Source organism: Notolabrus celidotus, chromosome 5, assembly GCF_009762535.1.
Source record: "Notolabrus celidotus isolate fNotCel1 chromosome 5, fNotCel1.pri, whole genome shotgun sequence".
Lineage (NCBI taxonomy): Eukaryota > Metazoa > Chordata > Actinopteri > Labriformes > Labridae > Notolabrus > Notolabrus celidotus.
In genome coordinates, this window is record NC_048276.1 from 2,809,124 (window position 1) to 2,823,687 (window position 14,564).

Below are 14,564 nucleotides of genomic sequence, written 5' to 3' on the forward strand. Positions count from 1 at the left end.
CAATTATTGCAACTATCTACACTGTACTTTGGTAAACCATGCAGACCTCTATGCACCACCATCATCTTGTACAGTCCTGCTGTTCATTTTCCATGCACATGTTAAAAAAGGATCCAGTTCTTGCATCTCTGCTGAGCTCCTGCACTGCCCTGTTTAAGCTTTCCTCCAAGACTCCTTTTTTATGTTTAAAGCCCTCTCTCCCTGACTCACATTTCCAAACTTCTATCCCCATACAGTACAGCTAGGCCCCTCTGATCCTCAGATCAAGGCTAGTTAACCATCCCATAATTCAGGGGAGAACTTTCAGGAGACAGGGCCTTAATTCTCCTTTGGCCGGACTAAGACTCTGGAATATTCTCCCTAAAAATAAACCTCTAACAAACTTTAGAGACCCTTTCTTATGACCCTGGCTTCCTCTTTGAAGATAGCTTACATAATCTGCATGTCCTGATTCATGAGTGTGTATTTATTGCAGGGCAGGAGAGCCAACAAATGGAAGGTTACATAAAATAAAATGTGGGGTTGTGAGCAACACTCGGCAAAGAAAACTTGAGTCTGGGGATGCAGTCTTGTGCAGGATTTAGTTTTGAAAAAGACCATCAAAGCTCACTTACGCCAGACTTCCACCAGATCCGCTGCGGTCCGGCGCCGTGCTCTCTTGTCTATCAACACCCACCGGCTTCATTTTCAGAACGCAGCACAGAGCAGGACCGCCGGACAGCTGGAGTCATGTGACCGAGGTTTTCCCCCGGTAATCACTGAATCAAGGGTGCTCCTCCTCCTCTCGTCATCCATGTTTTCTTTCTGGTTGTGTGATTCAGAGGAGAAGAGTCTGACTGATGGCGTAGGGTTTTTAATTTGATGCGAGCGTCAGCTTGAAGCCAAAGGAGAGACATGAACAACAGAGTGACGGGCTGTTTCTAGTTGGTTGAATATGAGATGCGTTGCTGTGGAGCGTTAATGTGCATGCATAGGCCTGCAAGTAAGGAGTTGTAGTAGTATTACATGTGTGATATTACCAGAGGCTGTACCAGGAACTGTGTTCTATGCTCTGTCAGGTCGGGTCTGATCGCCCTTATATTATACAGAGCAAATCAGCATCCGTGTCCGATCCACCCACCGGCAGGGTTTCCAGAACGTACCATATGCTGGACAGCTGGAGTCATGTGACCGAGGTTTCCCTGCAGTAATCACTAAATCAAGGATTCTCCTCCTCCTCCTCTCCTCATCCATGTTGTCTTTCTGGTCCTCTGAAAACCTCTGACCTGTTGACTCCAGGCCTGGCTCCGCTCATCATGACTTTGGTTTGTTGTTGGAGTTAAGTGAAATACTTGTGAGCTATGTGATCTATTTAATAACATCAGGGAACAGGAAGTATTGACATGGGACTTCCACCAGATCTGTGTCCGGTCCATCTCTGATCCGCTGCAGTCTGTCTCCGTGCTCCCTCGTCCGTCAACACCCACCGGCTGCGTTTTCAGGACCTCCAGACCGCTGGAGTCATGTGACCGAGGTTGGATTCTCCTCCTCCTCTCCTCATCCATGTTGTCTTTCTGGTCCTCTGAAAACCTCTGACCTGTTGACTCCAGGCCTGGCTCTGCTCATCATGACTTTGGTTTGTTGTTGTAGTTAAGTGAAATACGATCTGGTGATAACACAGAGTGTTTTATTCTGAAAATTAACCGGATGTTTTCATTTTGTTTTGGTGACATCTGACTTCCTGTCCCGCTCCATCTGCTCTGTTGAGATTGATGCGTCGTGCTCAGGCATCCGGCAAAAACAGAAGTCTTGTGTATCTGATCCGGAGGACTCAGACCTGCTGGATCAGGGACGCAGCCGGACCGCAACGGAGCGGATCCAGTGGAAGTTAACACATTGACTAGAATAGAAACCTATCAGGTCTGGTGCTGGGATGGATCGGAGACAGACCGGACACGGATCTGGTGGAATTTGTCTGTTGCTGTGAAAACTGAATCCAAAAGGTAAAAACAAAACCCTCAATTTTTCACTGCATTTTGCCCTCATCAGATAGGACAGCTGAAGGGAGAAAAGACAGCACTGTGCATACGAAGACAAAGGGTTGAGGGTGGATGTCAAACCAGCAACCCCTGTGATGAAGACTGTAGCCTCTGTGCATGGGATGCACTTAAATCGTTAAGCCAAACCAGCACCCCGAACCTTGCAGCTTTATAAAACACACTGCTGAAGATGATAGTCGACGGTGCAGACATATACAGGGGGCAGGAAACAGGAAATAGTGGGTGGGGCAAGAAGCTGTGTGCAGGTAATGTAGGCTACCTGACCTAAACCTGCCCTGATGTATGCTTCTACCAAAATGTTTGATATATGCTAATAATTTATGATTAATAGAGGTTATGCATTGTGAATTATTATGGTTGCATGCACTGAGTGACAGGAAGCACGTATAGCTCTGAAAGCAGCGTCAGTGTTCAGCCTGAATACTGAAAGTACAAGGGAAGAGGGTGATTGTAAAGTCAGAGGTTTCAGTGTCATGACACTCTGTTAACTTGGCTAGATCATCATGCTAACTTACTTAGCAAAGCTGACCTGGTTATGTGCAGTTTTAGCCTTAAAGAAACTGAACAGTGTTCGTCTTTGCAGTGATAATGACCATGTTTGCTGTAGGCAGTCTGGTCCCTCAGCTGAAACAACATGCATATAGAAACTGCTGAAATTATAAAGTTGTGTCAATACAGCCGATGTGCAGTAACACACACAGTCGGTGATAAATATGTGTCTTTGGTAAACTGTAGGGATCTCTGATGAGTCACACACCCTTGATTGCAGCAGGTATGAGTCTGTTTTTAAAGGCAGTGTGTGTTTTGACACTCGGTTCAACCGGGGCGTGTCCTGGTGGAAAAGAGACGTCCGAGTCAGAGCATGAAAGAATACTTTTTTAAAAACACTTCACAGGACTCGTTTTTTAAATCCTCTTTGGAGCAAGCTGTTGTTCTTTTTGGCAGCTGTGTGTGTGTATTGATCTTTCAGTTGAATGGGTAAACTTTGGTTCTCTTTTGGGACAAAAAATAACAATTATTTTGGGTTACAAAGCAACTAAATGACTGCAGAGATGACTAACGAGCAACCTGCTGAGGACAGAGAGGAAACGATCGGTCGGACTGCTGGAAGTTCCTGCAGAACTCTGGAGATGCATAAAGGCAGAGGAGGCATAGAGCTGCAAGGGAGGAGAGCTGGTATAAGAAGACGGAGGTTTATGGAGAGGAGATAGAAGCCGTGTCTCTCGTCTCTCATCATGGGCAACGTGAGATCTCTCATAAGATAGACGAGCTAACAGGATTGTCAGACGGAGTTTCAGGAATGTAGCATGGTGTGCTTCACAGAAACGTGGCTGCATCAGGATATTCCAGACCACAATGTCTCCATTGACGGCTTCCAGACTGTCCGGGCAGACCGGGATAGCACCGAGAGCGCTGTGGACCTCCGACCATATCATCTGCACATGATGTCACATGTCAGACTGGTAGCTGTTTACATCCCCCCTCTGCCAACCCGACTACGGTGTCCAGCGTTCTCAACGCTGCCATAGCCAGACTCCAGATAGACCACCAGAGTGCCCTCTTCCTGATCTCTGAGGACTTCAACCATGTATTTATTTTCTACAGATCTTATTGTGTTTGTATAACTTCTTGTGTATAGAGCTCTGTAATGACTGAATTTCCCTCCCAGGGATAAATAAAGTATTTCTGATTCTGATATTACTAAAAGCACCTCGTGTCCTCGTCCTCACTGCGGGGCTCTGCGTTAATGAAACAGCATCATGATTCCTCTGCTTTTGTTCCTCATAGACATGAGTCACAATTCACACAGCTCCACAGAAGTAAACATTTCCTCAATTACATCCTCATGCATTATAAAACAGCTACAACATCATGGGGCTGTGCCGTTTGAGAGTAAGAGAAATAGAAAAATCCTGCAGGGAGAAGAGTTCAGAGAAGATGCGAGGCCTTCATATTGATTTCCAGCTAAGTGAGGATCGGTTAGAAATTAAGACGGACGTGGAGATGGAAGTTTGCTTGAAGCAGCCGGCCTGTTTTTGCAACAAACTTTGTGTTTAAATGTGTGCAGAAAATAAGCTCTGTGAGGTAGAATCATCTGGACATGTATGCATCTGTGTGGAGGTAATTGTGTGAGCATTTATGCATGAGTTTATTATCCAAATGTTGCTTTTGTGCATTATTACTTACGTGAGAGAGAGAGGCAGAGAGAAAAACAGAGTCTGTGTGTGTTTCAGACACTCAGGTAATTGGGACATTGTTGTTATGCAGATAGGTAGCGAGACTCCTGCCCTGAGGCCAGCCGCGGCGCAGAGAGTGTCACAGCAGGGAAGAATTACCCACATGAAACAAGGCGGCGTTATATTCAGACTGATGAATGCCAACGGGAACAACAAGACTTTGTTTCTGTGTCTCTCAGAGAGACGACAGTCCTCATTCTGGCAGAATATGGCAGCGCTCCAAATCTTCCCTGACATTCAGAGGAGGATTGCAGCGCCTGCAGAAAGACGACCAGCCTACCCTCCTTTTTACGGCCAATTGTAGTATTATGGGTATTTAGTGGATGGTAATGGCTGCAAGGTAAAACACTGGCTGGTAGTAATGTATGATAATTTGGCGAGGAAGGTTGCATTGATCTTCGGTTTTCCAAAACTATCCAGCAGATCGGGGCACCACAGAAAAAAACACCTCCAGCTACAAACTGAATCAGTTAATGTTCATTTAAAACACACAACACCTGAAGCAGTGTGTTTTTAAAGGAGGGCTTTAGAAAAGAGTTAAATATTTTTATGTTATATATATTTATTTTATTTATTTTATTTATTCTATTTATTTAATTTTATTTATTTTATTTATTTTATTTATTTTATTTATTTTATTTATTTTATTTTATTTATTTATTATTTATTTATTATTTATTTATTATTTATTTATTTATTTGATTTATTTGATTTATTTGATTTATTATTTATTATTTATTTATTTATTTATTTATTATTTATTATTTTTTTTATTTTTTTTATTTATTTTATTTATTATTTATTTATTATTTATTAATTTTATTAATTTTATTAATTTTATTAATTTTATTTATTTATTTTATTTATTATTTATTTATTATTTATTTATTATTATTTATTATCTAGTTCAAATTTTAATCACTTTTTATTCTTTTTATTTATGTATTATTATTTTAAGTATTAGCATCTTGTTTTATTTTAATGATTTAATATTCTAGTGTTTTATTATCTGTTTTATGTATTTTATTTTGGTGAGTTTAATTTCCTGTGTTGAGTTTTAACATCTTATTCTCCCTCCTCATTAGATATCAAGCGAGCGTTTCCTCAGTTTGTTCAGAAACTTCTTTTTTATTTTTCATGTATTTATTCATTTTATTTTTATTATCATTATTATTATTGTTGCATATTTTGTGTTCTTAACCTTAGGATTGTGGGGTGGGTTTGGAGTCGGGTCTGGGGTTGGGATTAGGATAGCAATATGGTCCTTGGACTCCCTCTGAAACGAGATGACACATCTCAAGAGGTTTATCCCAATAAAATACATTTCTTTCAATAGCAATTTTATTTATAAAGCACATTTCATTACACGTAAGCTCAATGTGCTTTACATGGAGAATTAAAAACATGAACACTTTTTTTTGTTAAATAAAAAGAATAAATAAAAACAGAAAAACAATAAATACACCCAACACACATCAGACACAGCAATCAAACAAACAGCAAGTGTTACTGCACATGCAGTCAGTCACATCAGTCATTACATCATTCATACACTTCAGAAAATCAATAAGTTGAGGGGGTCTTTTTATTTTTAAATATCTCTTTCTTTCTTTCTAATGTATTCTCTTTTAAGGTGTTTTATGTACAGAACTTTGTGTTACAATGTCATTGTATGAAAAGCGCTTTATAAATAAAGTCTGATTGATTGATATGCTGTATATATAAGTTATATGAAGAGAGACAGGAAATGTGGGGAGTAGAGAGCGGGGAAAGACATGCAGGAAATGGTCACGGCTGGGAATCGAACCGACGACCCCTGCAACAAGGACTGTAGCCTCTGTATGTGGGGCGCTTAGACCACTAGGCCACCAGTACCCCTCCTGCTACTTCTTGATACATTTAAGGAAGCTAACAACATTTATCCAATTACAGGATTAAGTTAGAATGGCTAATTGTGATCAATACAGCCACCTCAGGTGCTGTGAGTTTACTTCACGGTCTACGTCTGAGGTCTATAGGGACTAATCTGTTCCTCCCCCTCTGACATAAGGACATTAGAGCACAAGCTGCAGCACAAGCAGCCTGAAACATGTTGTTTTTCTCTGCTGCAAACTAGGGATGGGTAATGATTTTTAAATATTCAAATATTTTCTTATTTTAAAAGTACAAATTTTCATCGTTTATACCGGTGCCTGGTTGTAATACGCTGTAATACAGCGTCTTAAAGCTGTTTGCTAACCGCATTAAATAGCAGAAGAAGAAGAATATTAACTGCATTAAATAGCAGAAGAAGAAGAATGCTAACTGCATTAAATAGCAGAAGAAGAAGAATGCTAACTGCATTAAATAGCAGAAGAAGAAGAATGCTAACTCCATTAAATAGCAGAAGAATGCTAACTCCATTAAATAGCAGAAAAATGCTAACTCCATTAAATAGCAGAAGAAGAATGCTAACTCCATTAAATGGCAGAAGAAGAAGAATGCTAACTCCATTAAATAGCAGAAGAAGAATGCTAACTGCATTAAATAGCAGAAGAAGAAGAATGCTAACTGCATTAAATAGCAGAAGAAGAAGAATGCTAACTCCATTAAATAGCAGAAGAAGAAGAATGCTAACTCCATTAAATAGCAGAAGAATGCTAACTCCATTAAATTGCAGAAAAATGCTAACTCCATTAAATAGCAGAAGAAGAATGCTAACTCCATTAAATAGCAGAAGAAGAAGAATGCTAACTCCATTAAATAGCAGAAGAAGAATGCTAACTGCATTAAATAGCAGAAGAAGAAGAATGCTAACTGCATTAAATAGCAGAAGAAGAAGAATGCTAACTGCATTAAATAGCAAAAGAAGAAGAATGCTAACTGCATTAAATAGAAGAAGAAGAAGAATGCTAACTCCATTAAATAGCAGAAGAAGAAGAATGCTAACTCCATTAAATAGCAGAAGAAGAATGCTAACTCCATTAAATAGCAGAAGAAGAAGAATGCTAACTCCATTAAATAGCAGAAGTAGAAGAATGCTAACTGCATTAGATAGCAGAAGAAGAAGATTGCTAACTCTATTAAATAGCAGAAGAAGAAGAATGCTAACTCCATTAAATAGCAGAAGTAGAAGAATGCTAACTCCATTATAGCAGAAGAAGAAGAATGCTAACTCCATTAAATAGCAGAAGAAGAAGAATGCTAACTCCATTAAATAGCAGAAGAAGAAGAATGCTAACTGCATTAAATACCAAAAGAAGAAGAAAACATTAGCGACAGTCGCAGCGATTTTCTCCATTTCTGAATCTCACACTACCACACGCGTGTTTCCAGAGACTAAGCATGGCTGTAAAATGTAAACACACACACCACGCCACGTCACAGAAACACCGACATAAAGATGGAGGCAGTGCCCGCTACTAGCAGCACCTCATCCTGCTGCTGGTTAAAGAGACTGCCACACAAACGCACCTCAGTAAAAACACTTACAGCCACAAACTGAATCAGTTTTTGCTGATTTAAAACACACAACACCTCAAGCAGAGTGTTTCTTAAAAGAAGACTTTAGAAAAGAGTGATAAACTCTGTAAATATGAAGCCTCCTGCACCTTCTTGATACATTTAAGGAAGCCAACATTTATCCATTTACAGGATTAAGTTAGAATGGCTGATTGCGATCAATACAGCCACCTCAGGTGCTGTGTGTGTACTTCATGGTCTACGGCTGAGGTCTATAGGGACTAATCTGTTCCTCCCCCTCTGACATAAGGACATTAGAGCACAAGCTGCAGCACAAGCAGCCTGAAACATGTTGTTTTTCTCTCCTGCAAACTAAAGGCATTGAGTATGCAGCATAGGTTGCAAATCAAAGCATCCCCTTCATCTTGCAGCATTTTCCTCGTGTTAAAAGTCACATCTGCAACATTACACTGCTTCGTCCCTCTGTATCGCCCTGCCCTGCAGCCTCCTCCTCCTTCTCCTCGCGGCCATCTCATTATGAAAGCTAAATTAAGCATGGCGCGTACCTTCGGAGCGTGCAGCGGCTTTACAGCGCCATCGGTCTCGCCTCACAAATACTCCATCATGTAATTGAATATCAAGTCTACCGGGGCCCTTCATAAGTGACCGACCCTCTGCAGGAACATAATGGCACACAAGGATGCTTTTTCTTTTGCAGATGTTCACATGCAGATTAATTTTACTTGAATGACTGTTCTTATAGTGAGAGTGTGCACTTCACAGCGCTGCACACGCCTGCTGCTATTTTTCCCCATAGGAGGATTGGATGCATGCAATCAAGAACAGATGAGAGCGAGAGAGCTGAGTTGAGTTGAGTTCTTTCACAGAAAATTTCTACAGAAACATTCAATTATAAAAAAGAATGTTAAGTTCCCGCCATGTGAAAAGGTGCATTTCGACCAAGAGTTCTGGGGTCTTTTAGCCCCACAGAACTACTTTACCCTGAACTAAAAGCTTCCTGTACCCCCATTGTTCTCTGCGTTTCGACCACAGGCTGAAGTCCCGGGTAGATTGTGCAAATCAGGCCAGTGACGTATGGAGGGAAAAAAGGGACTGCACTACACCACCAGACCAGTAGAGGGCAGTAAAACAAAGAGGAATGCCATTAATCACAGATGACACCATAGAAGCAGACGGACAGGCAGGTATCATTATGAGCAACACAACAGTTAGCCTGTTAGCATGAAGAGACTCAGCTGGCGCTGTTTTAGATGGTGCTATATTTCATCACAGATGGATTCACTGAATCAACACGTGAGAGGAGATAAGCGCGAGTTGCAAAGACGTTTCAACACGTCTTTAAAATCCTTTAGAACTCAAAAAGCCGTGGCAGAGATCGACCGATGTTTTGGTTTAAACAGCGACCCTGTTAACTGGAGACTCTCAGCCGGATGCATCCCTCATAAACGTCTTTAGACGATCATTAAATATCTGATGAGGATATTTTGAAATCTTAATAAAAACTAAACTAGTTTGCATTCCCAGGAACTCCCTCTGTGTTTCAACAGCTGTGTAAACTCCACAAACACTGACACGTTCAGCTGAAGGTCTCCAGTTTACAGGGTCACTTTTAAAACCGGAACACCGGGAGAGACGCATGCATGGCCTTGAACAAATGTTCCCTCTTGTTGGACTTTAACCACATTTAACTGACCGTGCTACAAGCCAGAATTACAACAGACATGGGCTTTTTTCCCCATAACCACCTGCTAACCGTACATTACCACTTACATTGACAGAACCAGCAATGTCAGGCTGCAGATAAACATGCTGTTTAACCTTGCGTTCATGTACACAACCAGCTGCATCATGAACATAATTGTATACATGCTTGACCATGCATGCAAGTGCTGGAATCAAGGGGTGTGAACAAGCGACATGGGAGGAGATACAGAGGTTATGGTTAGGTTAATTCTGGGTCTAAGGGGCAAAGTTCTCAAGTCAATATGCAGCTTGTCTTTAAAACCTTCTGCCATGTTGTCCCTGCTGCAGTGTTGACTGTCTCATCCCCTCTGCCTCTACACCACCCCTACTGTTCACATGCATACTACATTGCATTAAACTTTGACAACGCACCAAACCAATGCATAGTTAACAGGAAGTATATCTCTAGCTGAACTTGCCAATGATGCCTCAGCATGCACACCTGTTGGAACTTTGCATTAGCTTTGCAGAATTAATTGCAACCCTGGATTGCCTGTCCATCCATCCATCCATCCATCCATCTTCCTCGGCTTATCAAGGTCCGGGTTGCAGGGGCAGCAGCCTCAGCAGGGAAGCCCAGACACTCCTCTCCCCGGCCACTTCCACCAGCTCTTCTGGGAGGATACTGAGGCGTTCCCAGGCCAGCTGAGAGATATAATCTCACCAGCGTGTCCTGGGTCTTCCCAGACAGACATGCCCGGGTGTGGGAAGCATCCTTACTAGATGCCCAAACCACCTCAACTGGCTCCTCTTGATGTGGTAGAAAGCTCATTTCGGCCGCTTGTATTCGCAATCTTGTTCCTTCGGTCCCTACCCACAGCTCGTGACCATAGGTGAGGGTTGGAACGTAGATTGACCAGTAACTTGAGAGCTTTGTCTTCTGGCTCAGCTCTCTCTTCCCCATGACAAACTGGTACAGCGTCCTCATCACTGCAGACGCCGCCCCGATCCATCTGTCAATCTCACGCTCCCTCTTCCCCTCGCTCGTGAACAAGACCTCGAGTTTGCTGTATTGCTTATCTTAGCTATAAAGCTAAAACACTGCTGTTCTGTTAGGTCTTGCAAACATCACAAAGCCCTGTGTACCTTACAGCTTCCTGTTTCCTGAGGTTTGTTTTATTTCAGTCTTTAAAGGATTCTATCATCACAGATTTTAATCCACCATATGATGCCGTCAGCTCTTTAATTTTCATGGTTACTGAATTTGGGCCATCTCAACTTCACCAAGTGCCATACACTGCCCCCTATGTTCAGCCTCCAGTAGTGCGGTCTGCACAGCCAGCTGTAGTGTAATTAATTTCTCATTAGTCTAAGCAATAATGACTATCCCACAATCTTGCTCTCCCTTTCTCTTTCTCGCTGCTTGTTGCTCGTGTGTCTCTTTTGTATCCCCCCCCCCTCCTTCCCTCCTCATCTCCCCCTCCTCGCCATCATTACCCTGCTGCAGGGAAGTGTTCACATCCCAGAGAGAAAAAAAAAAAGAACACAACAAACAACAATTAGCTTCCTGTTGACAGGGAGAATTGTAGACTCATCTCCTGCAAATTACCCCACGCTGAGGAATGGGCAACTGAGACCGTCACTTTAGGTGTTCTTTAATGAACCGTCTTCATCGGAGCTAATCACAGACTGGCACGTGTGAGCGAAGACACACACACTCACACACATACACACACAGAGTCTCATGTCAAACACTCAGGACAAAGAACAATCATATGCAATTCCTGCAAGTTCAATTCTTGCTTTTTTTGCAGCTACATAATTAAACTATGAGCTGATTCATCCATCCATCCATCCATCTTCCTCCGCTTATCCGGGTCCGGGTCGCGGGGGCAGCAGTCTCAGCAGGGAAGCCCAGACACTCCTCTCCCTGGCCACTTCCACCAGCTCTTCTGGGAGGATACCGAGGCGCTCCCAGGCCAGCTGAGAGACATAGTCTCGCCAGCGTGTCCTGGGCCTTCCCCGTGGCCTCCTCCCAGTCGGACATGCCTGAAACACCTCCCCAGGGAGACGCCCGGGAGGCATCCTAACCAGATGCCCGAACCACCTCATCTGGCTCCTCTCGATCCGGAGGAGCAGCGGCTCTACTTTGAGCCTCTCCCGGATGTCTGAGCTCCTGACCCTCTCTCTAAGGCTGAGCCCAGACACCCTGCGGAGAAAGCTCATTTCGGCCGCTTGTATTCGCGATCTCGTTCTTTCGGTCACTACCCACAGCTCGTGACCATAGGTGAGGGTCGGAACGTAGATTGACCGGTAAATTGAGAGCTTTGCCTTCTGGCTCAGCTCTCTCTTCACCACGACAGACCGGTACAGCGCCCGCATCACTGCAGACGCCGCCCCGATCCGTCTGTTAATCTCCCGCTCCCTTTTCTCCTCACTCGTGAACAAGACCCCGAGATACTTGAACTCCTCCACCTGGGGCAAAGACTCCCCTCCGACCCGGAGAGGGCAGGCCACCCTTTTCCGACTGAGCACCATGGCCTCGGACTTGGAGGTGCTGATCCCCATCCCCCGCTGCAGCTGAGTGTGAGCTGATTCACGTCTTCTTTATCCTTTTGGATGAAAACATGATTTGCATGAAGTTTTAACTTCAGATGTTTTTGTATTCGCATAGAGCTACAAGGAGGAGAGCTGGTCTAAGAAGACAGAGTGTAGAAGTCATTTAACCTGAAGTTGGGAATTTGCATGCTGGATTTGGGTTATAGGCAGGGCTAGAAATTATATAAAGTCAGAGGGCACAGGTGTGTGTAAACTTTCTTTTGTTTGGGTTAGTTGGATCGTCACCACTAATGTTTTTTGACCATGACCTATTTTGAGTCTGTGTTTGACTTATTTTCAGTGGAAGAAATTAAAAAAACTCTCATGGAATAAACAGAGATTGAACTGCAGACCTGTGAGTAAATTGATTCCTTTCTCTTCTTATGAATGACGGTGGACAACTGTCAGAACTAAAGAGTAGCTCCAACTAGCCAAGTGACATTTCAAACTGAATCAAGAGATCTCCCACTTCACGGATGTTTATGGAGAGGAGACAGAAGCCGTGTCTCTCCTCTCTCATCATGGGCAACGTGAGATCTCTGGATAACAAGATGGACGAGCTAACAGGACTGTCAGACGGAGTTTCAGGAATGTAGCATGGTGTGCTTTACAGAAACGTGGCTGCATCGGGATATTCCCCGACCACAACGTCTCCATTGACGACTTCCTGACTGTCCGATGGACCAGGATAGCACAGAGAGCGCTGTGGGCCTCCAACCATATTATCTGCACAGGGAGATCTCACACGTCAGACTGGTAGCTGTTTACATCCCCCCTCTGCCAACCAGACTACGGCGTCCAACGTTCTCAACGCTGCCATAGCCAGACTCCAGACAGACCACCAGAGGGCCCTCTTCTTGATCTCCGGGGACTTCAACCATGTATTTATTTCCAACAGAGCTAATTATTGTGTTTGTTTAAAGGTGACATATCATGCAAAATTGACTTTTTAATGGTTCTCTACCTGAAATATGTGTCCCCGTCTACAAACCCCCCGAGAATGAAAAAAATCCTTTCTGCCCCTGTTCTGATTTCTCCACCTTTCTGTAAATGTGTGCTGAAACGAGCCGTTTCAGACTTCAGTGTTTTTGTTACGTAACAACAATATCCAGTCTGTCACGGAATCAGAGCTCAGAGCTTGTTCAGCCCATAGACTGTATAAAATACAACTCAACCCCTCCTCCGTTTTTCATTCCCTGCACACATGTGTGCTAACAAGGAGCTTAGGAGGGAGGCATGCTAGTTGTAGGCTGTCTTAATAAACACAAAGGTCGGTTTGACTCCCCACGTCTGCAGATTTGAAGATCTAGTGGATGATTTTTATTTATCATGGATAAGTGCTAGCACTAATTAGCATAGCCACATAGCTATATGTTCATAGCTGTAGCTGTAGCTCTGTACCAAGACGCACGTCGACATACTGACAAATAAAACAACAAGAAACACTAAATCTGTGACCAATCCTTCAGAAAAGGTCCTGCTGCCTTTCTGGCAGAGGTCGGTTTTACTCCCCACGTCTGCAGATTTGAAGATCTAGTGGATGATTTCTATTTATCATGGATAAGTGCTAGCGCTAGTTAGCATAGCCACATAGCTACATATTTGTAGCTTTGTACCAAGACACACATCGACATACTGACAAATAAAACAACAAGAAACACTAAATCTGTGACCAATCCTTCAGAAAGGTCCTGCTGCAGGCGCCTCTCCATCAGGATCAGATTCTGGATCAGATTCAGAGGGTTGAAGTAACGTGATCTCTGAGCAGCCGTGTATATTCATGTAAACATTAGATCAACGTGCTGGACAGCCGAGGCACATCCACTTCCTGAGGGGGCGTGGTCAGAGAGAAAACAGCCTGTTCTGAGGAGGACTGAAGAAGAGGGTTTTCAGGCAGACCAAAATCTGATTTCAAAGTGTTTTTTTGAGCATAAACTTTAAAGACATGTTTTGGGGACCTCTTAGACCAATATATGTTGATGGAAAAAGTGTGATATGTCACCTTTAACTTATTGTGCATAGAGCAACTGTAATGACTGAATTTCCCCCCGTGGGATAAATAAAGTATCTCTGATTCTGATTCTCCTAACAGCTGCTCTAAAGAGTTTTCAAGGTGTTTTAGTTCTCTACAGTGTCGCGAGTCACGTAAACATCAGCAAACTTTAACTTCTTGTGAAGGAAAATGATCTTCATGAGAGGTGGGCAATAGTGGAAAAATATCACTGAATGTTGTTTCATCATGTTGTTTTTAAGACTTTTTTGAGCAGTAGACAACAATTTTAGAGTGAAATATCTATTTTCCTGCATTCTGAACCACTTTGAATCCTCAATTTTTTTTTTGCCTTTTCTGCAACATTTCATCATTTTGATCTCATCTTGTGTCCTCTTTTGAATCTTTTGAACTTTTAGTGTTCATCAAGAATATTCTCACATCATGATAAAAACATTAATTTGAAAACTTGTCAACTTTAGAGTTCTTGTGGTCTATTTTCATCATGCAGAATTCCCAGAGCTTTGTCTTTATAGGAGTACTCCATATGAAGCT